At 53.1% G+C, this 7,717-nt stretch overlaps 1 protein-coding gene across 2 annotated transcripts in view; it reads left to right on the top strand.

The window, feature by feature from the left end:
- Nucleotides 1-339: 339 nt before the first annotated feature.
- The window catches only part of Bean1 (brain expressed associated with NEDD4 1), a 42,265-nt gene continuing 34,887 nt past the window's right edge, over nt 340-7,717 (top strand). For both annotated transcript variants that reach the window (XM_041650225.1, XM_041650224.1), the window contains exon 1: nt 340-1,139. The gene's annotated coding sequence lies outside the window, so the exon portion shown is untranslated. The remainder of the gene's footprint in view (nt 1,140-7,717) is intronic.

Here is a 7,717-nt window from a genome sequence, read left to right as displayed (position 1 = left end):
GTGCAGACCCCTGGAGTCCCACTCGGACGGAGTAGCCCTTGCGGGACTCTTCCGGGCGAATAAATATCCAAAATACCGTAACTGTCGAGCACACCAATATATGTAAGTGTGCAACAAACAGGGACCTTGTGGTAATGATGAAAAGGAAAGGCCTGGGGAGGGGAGGGGAGGAGAGGGGAGGGGAGGGGAGGGGAGGGGAGGGGAGGGGACATGCCTGAGGCCCCCAAAGTGGTGAATGCAGAGGAGGAGCTGAAACCCAGATCCCTCCCCTGAGCCAGGGATTTTCCAAGGCAGGCTTGCATCTGCCAAGACAGAGGACACCGGATGGGTAAGGGGTGAAGAAAATAGGCCTGCTGGTAGCTCAGATTGGAAGCCTTGACCAAGCCTACGTGAAGAGAATTCTAGCAGCTGGGAACTGGCGGCCCTGACAGGCTCCTCTGCCCATCCCAAAGGCCAGCAGGCTGTGTCCCTCCTGCCGCCCCCACCCTCTGTTCTGCCCTTTGCTCTTGTCTCTGTCCAACCTGTCTGGGTGTCCTTCTCTGACATGTGGTTGGTCCATCCTTCTCTACACGTGTCTGTCTGTCCACCCTTCACACATCTACCCGGCGCATCAGCCTCCCTGCATCCCTGGGCCTCCTCGCCGCCCTGCCCCCGCCCCCCACCGCTGTGTGGGTGTCGGGCTGGCTGTGCGCAGAGGGGCGCGGCTCGGCGCTCCCACCTCCCCCGCGTCCCCATCTCAGCGATGACCCGGGCCGCGCCGCCGCCGCCGCCGAGCTGAGACCTGGGAGCCGCGCCGCCGCCGAGGAGGACCCAAGAGGGTGACGGTTGCGCGAGCGGCGGCGTGGAGACGGCGACGGGCGGCGAGGCGGGGCTGCGGCAGGGCAGGGCAGGGCAGGGCCCCGGAGACGGCCGCCAGCGGCTCGTTCGGGGATCGCGGGTGCGGGTCCGCTCGACCCGGCCCCGCCGGTGCGCCCCGCCCCTGCACGCACAGCAGGCCCAGGCGGAGCGGCGCGACGCCCCAGCCTAGCCCGAGCGCCACGGCATCCGAGCGGGAGCCGGAGCCCGAGTGGGACCCGAGCTGGAGCCGAAGCTGGAGCCGGCACTGCGGCGCACGGAGCGGAGCGCGGCAGCCAAGCCGAGTAAGGGGCTCGGGGCACGGGGAGGGCCTCGGAGGGGGTCCCGGCGGCTTAGGCACGCGGCCGGGGACGCGCTGGGCGGCGGGGGACGCGATCCCAAGCGGAACCTCAGCGCGCGCGTAACTGAGCGGCTTCCCGGGACTCTTGCGGTTCCTGCTCCCACATCCCCCCGAGAGGGTCACAGAGACCCGCGCACCCCCTGGGAAATGCAAGGAACCCGATGTCTCCTGCCTGCCTGAGTATCAAGCGAGTATCCTCCGGGTGGAAGCCCAAGACAGGATCCCCAGGTCCCGCGCCCTCGGTTTGGAGGGTCGCGGACCAGCCCACTCAGTAAAAGACACACTAGGGTGCACTCTTTCTGGGGTGGGAGAGGAGAAGGACTGAGGTTCTACGGAGTTTGACCCTCTCCCACCACCTTAAGCCAGGAAGTTTGACGTTCCGACGGGCTGCTCACCTGGATCATGCCCCTGATACTGTAGCATCTAGGACAGAAGATGCTTCCTCGCCACCCCTCATCCCCCACCCCCGGCAGACTTTCCCAAGTGCGTCTCTTGGGAAGGATCCGAAACTGAATTGGAGGTGGCGGTTCTGCTGACTGCGCAGCGCTGAGTGGCACGGCCACCCCTCTCCAGATTCCTTCCCAATCTGGGCGATACCCACTCTGTCCCAGCTAACTCCCGCAGCCCTTCCTGGTTGTCCTTCGGGCTCTGCAGTCCAGGAACAGGCGGGTAGTGCCGACCCTGGGCTACTTTCCTCAGCCAGCCACTCCGTTGCCAGCATGGGCAGCCAAACCCAGGCTAGGAAGTGGAGCGCGCAGTGACATGCCAGAGAAGCAGGGGGCTGCCAGAGTCTCAATTCACCGAGTCCAAGTGCACCTGAGGGCCAACAGAGGGCCCTGTAGGTTCTCCTCAATTGTATGGGCTGCTAACTAGAACTTCACCGAGTGCCTCAGTTTCCCTCTTTGAAAAGTACCCACGATTCTGTTAGTGGACTGTGTAGAAACTTTAGGGCCATAAAACACTCTTGGCTGATTCCCTAGCTGTGTGATCTTAGGCAAGACCCTTGACTTCTCTGAGCTTCAGTTTCCCACATCTGAAACGTATGGAAGATAAATCCAGATCATGAGATGATTCTTCTGGGGCGCCTGACAATTTATCTAGTACTTGACTGCTTTTGATCACAGGTGTCATTTTCTGAGGCAAAGTGAGTTTCCCTGATGTGAGGGAACATGATGCTGCCCTCCTTCCTGCCCTCTAAGAAAGCCTTTGACTCCCCAGGGGCCTGCTGAAGTCTCCTTTAGCCCCCCTTTCTCAGGCACTTGCTGGTATCCTCTGCCTGCCCAGACCCTCTCTCTATGCCTCTGTCCGGGTTGTAAATGGCTCACTGACTACAACAGGTGTTCTGCCCTTTTTCCTTTGGCTGGTACTTGCTGCCCCAGGCTGAGATACCCCCACACGATTGTTCATACCCTGTATAAAGGAGTCTGCACACACCATGGTCCACTCTGGTGTGGATGAAGGGAGGATTGTCTTCCATGGGGTGGTTTAGGTGAGCCACGGTGATGTTCCAACTGGTAACAAGAAGCCCAGTGAGTGGGACAGCGAAGTTACCATGAGTCAGAAGAGTATCCTCTGTGATGATTTCTTATTGACTATAATGTGTCTGTTCTGGCCGGGAGGTCACAGGGCCATGATAACTCTAATAAAGGAATTGGAGCTGGTGACAGACAGCATGGTTTGAACTTAAGAGCTGCCCTGTTATCTGAAAAGGATCTCCCTGAGTCTGGGGAGCTGAGGCCTTAGGCCCAGAGCAGGCCAGTCAGATGCCCATGGCTTAGGGAAAATAGGAGCATCCATGGTGGGGGGACAGGCATGGAGGGTGTAGAGGGGCAGGAGCATTGGTGGAAAGAAAGCAGAGGACACCCATGTCCCTGCTACCTAGAACTGGAATGAAATTGGAAAATGTTCCCACCTGTTGCGGAACAGAATGGCTGCCTCCTTGGGGTTCTTCTCTCCAGAAGTCCCTCTCTCCTTCCCTTGTAGTCACCCCTGTCCCTCCCCCACTCACTCACTGGGGTGCCCCATTCTTTGCATCTTCCATAACCCTCTCCCCTCCTCTTCCTGAATTAGAAGTTCTTCTGCTCCATTCAGTATTTGGAGCACAGCTGATAGGGAACGTGATGGGGATGTGGGATGATCATGGGTCTCTAGCAGTAATCAGCTGGACGCCCTCAGAGGACTTCACTGTCACTCGGAACCCTAGTCACAAAAGCGTGCCAAGCATGGTGGCAGGGAGGAGGCAGAAATCTTTAATAAACAAATTAATTAATTAAAAAAAACATGGGCTAGGTCACAGGAAGGCCCTAATCAGCTCACAGCTTCCCAAAAGAGAAACTGAGGCCAGGGAGGCATGCCCCTTGGCCAGTGAGCACAAGACAGAGTTGTGGCTGTGAGCACCGCTCTTGGAGCGAGAGGCAGCGTTTACGCGTTTGGTTCTGGGCAGGTGGCCTCCCGTTCACAGCCTCAGTGTTGTGAACATGGAGTGAGTATTGATTGCACACCTGTCGTGCCCTTATGAAGACTAAAGAAGTAACACATGGGAGGCCCATGGCTGCATCCAGTGGCCCCGGGGTCAGGGGCCCTGCCATGGCTGTGCTGGGAACATCCCTCACGCTTGGTTTTGTAAGCACAAGCACATATCCTCTTTGGTTTCAGACAACAGCATTCTGGTAGAGTGGAGGCAGGGGGACACACCCTGTAAGCATCCCGCTGTGTCAGTAGAGAAGCCCGAGGCTCTGGAAGGGTAAGGACCGGAGCTAGGTATAGAATATTTACCATCACTCTGACTCATCCTAATTTTCCCCGAGTTCGTGAAATTGATAATTAGCACATTTTAACTCCGGCGGCATGCAATTCGTTATCAAGATGATTCCTCTATGGAGATCTTTAATCATTTTGTGGCTGAGAGCTGAAAATGAAGGTGCTTACGCTGAGCCCGTGGCTATCACAGTTTTAGACACTCCTTCTTGAACAATTATCAAACTCATCTAGTCCAACTGACATAAAAGAGCAGTCTCCCACACATTCTCTCCACCTCTGCAGTTTTCCCTGCAGCATTTATCGCCTCCGGCATCCACAGCCCTTACTTGTCTATTGCCTCCCCCCCAGCGATAGCACTCACTGTGTATCTCCTGAGACTAGAACGGCACTCAACGTCGAGTCTGCTCTGCAAAAATCATAAGGTTCTTACAAAACAGAGGTCTGCTATTTTTATTATTCTTGCCAAGTGTTCAGATTGATTCAAAACAAAATGTTACGGTATGGGAGGCACCGTTCCCTCAAATATTCAGCGAACATGACTTGCTTCCGGAGCTGGAAGAGATGGCTCAGTGGTTAGGAGCGCTTGTTGCTGTTCTGGCAGAAGACCAGAATTTGGTTCCCAGCACCCACACAGAGTGGCCCATAGGCACCTCTGACTCCAGCCTGATAAGATCTCATGCCCTCTTCTGACCTCCAAGGCACACGCATGTGCACATGTGAGCGTACGTACACACACAGGCATGCAGGAAAGAAGAAATCCTTTTAAAAAGACTTAAGTATCAGGGATAATTTGATGGCTGTTAAAAGGAATGAAGATCACAGGACCTGGTGATGTGAACTGTAATCCCAACCACTCTGGAGGCCAACAGAAGGGAATCATGGGCTCCTGGCAACTCTGGGCTATGGGGTGAGTTCAGTGCCAACCTGGATGACGTAGTGACAAGAATAAAAATAAAAGTGCTTAAAGACTCTGAGGGTTTTGATGATGCAGCTCTGGAGTGGAGTACTTGCGTCATATATACAAGACCCTGAGATCAAGCCCTCATGCCACAAGAAAAGATTAGTTTTCAAACATCTTAATAAACCCTGTTATCCGTAAATTAGATGGTGAACTAACTTAAAAAAGAAAAATCGGTCATAAAGGAAAAAGTTCAAAGGCAAATTAGTTTTAGCCATATTCAATGGACTGGCATTGACTTTTTTACCCAGTTATTTTCTACCACAAAAGGTTCTTTGCTGAACCTTCATTTTGATGATTCTTCAGATTATAAAATCAATATGTTTCACTGTAGAAAATTTCAGATACCATAAAAAATATAAAATACATGAAAAACTCTCCTTAATCCCTCCAGTGTATTCTATTTCCACCCTAATCTTTTGCTGTGTGTGAACGTTTTCGCTAGAATTTCCTTCTACAAAATAAGGATCATGCACAGTTCTATAACCTGTTGGGGTTTTCCTAGAATAATCAGAATTCTTTTTACATCTAACATCATACTGAGAGTCTATATGTTATTACATTTTTTAAACACTATTTTGTAGCTACATAATATTCCACTGTAACTGTGTACCATAATTTGATCAGTCTGTCTCTTCTTATTGGGATGACATTGGGATTATGTCATATTTTATTTTTAAAATTAACGTCTGCCTGGGTCTCTTCTGATGTCACCAAGCCCTGAATTGGGCTTCAATATACTCTTGGGCAGGACCAGACCAGCTTGCAGATAGCCATGTTCATGAAGAACATCAGACCTCTATGGTTTGGCCACAAGGGTGGAATTTGACCCAATAGAGCAGTGGTTCTCAACCTGTGGATCATGGTCCCTTTGGAAAACCTATGTCTCCAAAAAATGTTTACATTATGATTCATAACAGTAGCAAAATTACAGTAGCAACAAAAATAATTTAATGACTGGGGTTGCTATAACATGAGGTATATTAAAGGGTCTCAGCACTAGGAAGTTGAGACCCCATTGCTATAGAGGAACAACTCTGGTAAATTAGGGCAAGTAGAGACCGAAAAACCTCCAGACAGATCTTAACCAATCCAGTACAGCCCATGTGTGACCAGATGTTGTCCCGGGAAACAGAGGTGCTCCCACACCCTATGCCTAATAACTTCGGAACTCAGGCACCTGCCAGCAAGCTTCAAGTGGCCATTGTCTTCTCCCACTCCTCCTCACCCCACTCCTGAGTTCATTCTCCTGCCTTTAACCCCAGGATAAACAGTGTGTGACTTCGGGGTACTCACTGAGGCGTGAACATCCTCATTGAGGAAGTCCCTTCCTGTGACAGGACTAAGTGCTGTTGCTGATGTTACCCGTGCTGGGGTAAGCTGGATAGCGCTCTTGCAAGAACAGTGCATCTAACCAAGTCCAAGAAGGTTTCTCACTGCCTTCCTGCCCTGAGTGATCACACGCACGCCCACAGATCTAGGGAACAAAGCCCTGTGAGATGACATCATTCATTCACTCCATAGTCACCATGCACTTCCTGTGGCTCGGGCTGGGTGCTAGGTTATCTATGACACTGACACCTACGGTCTGCAGTTGCCCCCGCTACACCTGAGCAAACGCAGAGCTGTGAGCACCTCCTCCCCTTTCACACTGTCTTATCTCAGATCCACACGTCTGTCAAACTCACCTGCATGTTCCCACCCAGAGTATTTGAGTGCTCTGCTCTGAGCAGCTAGAGTCTCCTCCCCTAGGGATCCACCCAGCCTGCTGACTGCTATCTCTGCTCCCCTACCACCCCCTACCGAAGCCCACTACCGCCGCTTTATCCGAATGCACAGCGCCCCACCTGCACAGCTGTCTCTGCTCTGTCTCCCCTATCATCTAGCGTGCATGCCCATTGTAACTCTGCCTTTAGCAGGAGAGGTGTGTTATGTACACAGACCGTCAAAGAATGGCTCTATCTGCAACTCCCAAGACCTGGTACACATGGAAGAGGCCTCTCACCCATCACTTGGTGTTCAGGGTCACCCTAAGCCCAGAGAGATCTTCCAGAAACAATAAAAGCTGACCCTGCAGCTGCCCGGCTATGAATCTTCCTAGGACCCTACTTTGGGCAAGGTGTCTCCCCCCTTACCAGGCCCCTTTCTGCTTCTGTATCTCAGAACTCAACTATAAAGTTGAGGTTCATACGGAGGACCTGATAGGCCGACAGCATGGGACAGCAGTGGACAACGTGTCGTGTCATGTGACCTCCGTAATGTGGCTAGAGCCCCAGCCCATCCCAAAACCCTTTCCTGTCTGCTGTCCTCTTATGTGTGGCTCCTGGATCCAGCTCCAGTCTTGGTACTGAGTCTCCCCTGGAACTATTTCCCAGTAGATCCCACACCCTCCTTTCTCCAGGTCTGAGTGTCCCACAAGCCCAGAGTAGAGGTATGCCAGGGGCAGGAACATAAAGAGATATACAAATGGCGTGGTCTAGCCACACACCATTCAGTCACTTCAAAGCCTGGAATGCCGCCTGCCCACCTTCTCTTGCATCCGCAGCCAGACAATCCAGTCAGAGACTGAATCACGGGGGGGGGGGGGGGGGGGGGGGGGAGCTGAGTCTCTGATGCTGGGCTCAGAGAGAGGCAGGCAGGGTCATTGTGACCTCGGATGGGCCCATGCTCGCCAGGACAGGTGGGGTGCACTCCCCACAGACCGAAACCCATGGTCTCAGCCCACCTGAGCCTGGCTTGGTCAGCTGCCCTCATCACCGTGTCACGGCTGTGTTCACATGCAGGGACCTGGGTGGGTACTTGTT

The sequence above is a fragment of the Microtus oregoni genome, unplaced genomic scaffold, assembly GCF_018167655.1.
Source record: "Microtus oregoni isolate MIOR12 unplaced genomic scaffold, Mior012 000004F_ref0000308, whole genome shotgun sequence".
Classification (NCBI taxonomy): domain Eukaryota; kingdom Metazoa; phylum Chordata; class Mammalia; order Rodentia; family Cricetidae; genus Microtus; species Microtus oregoni.
Note: the sequence above shows the minus strand (reverse complement) of the source record. Positions and strands in the feature narration are given on the sequence as shown.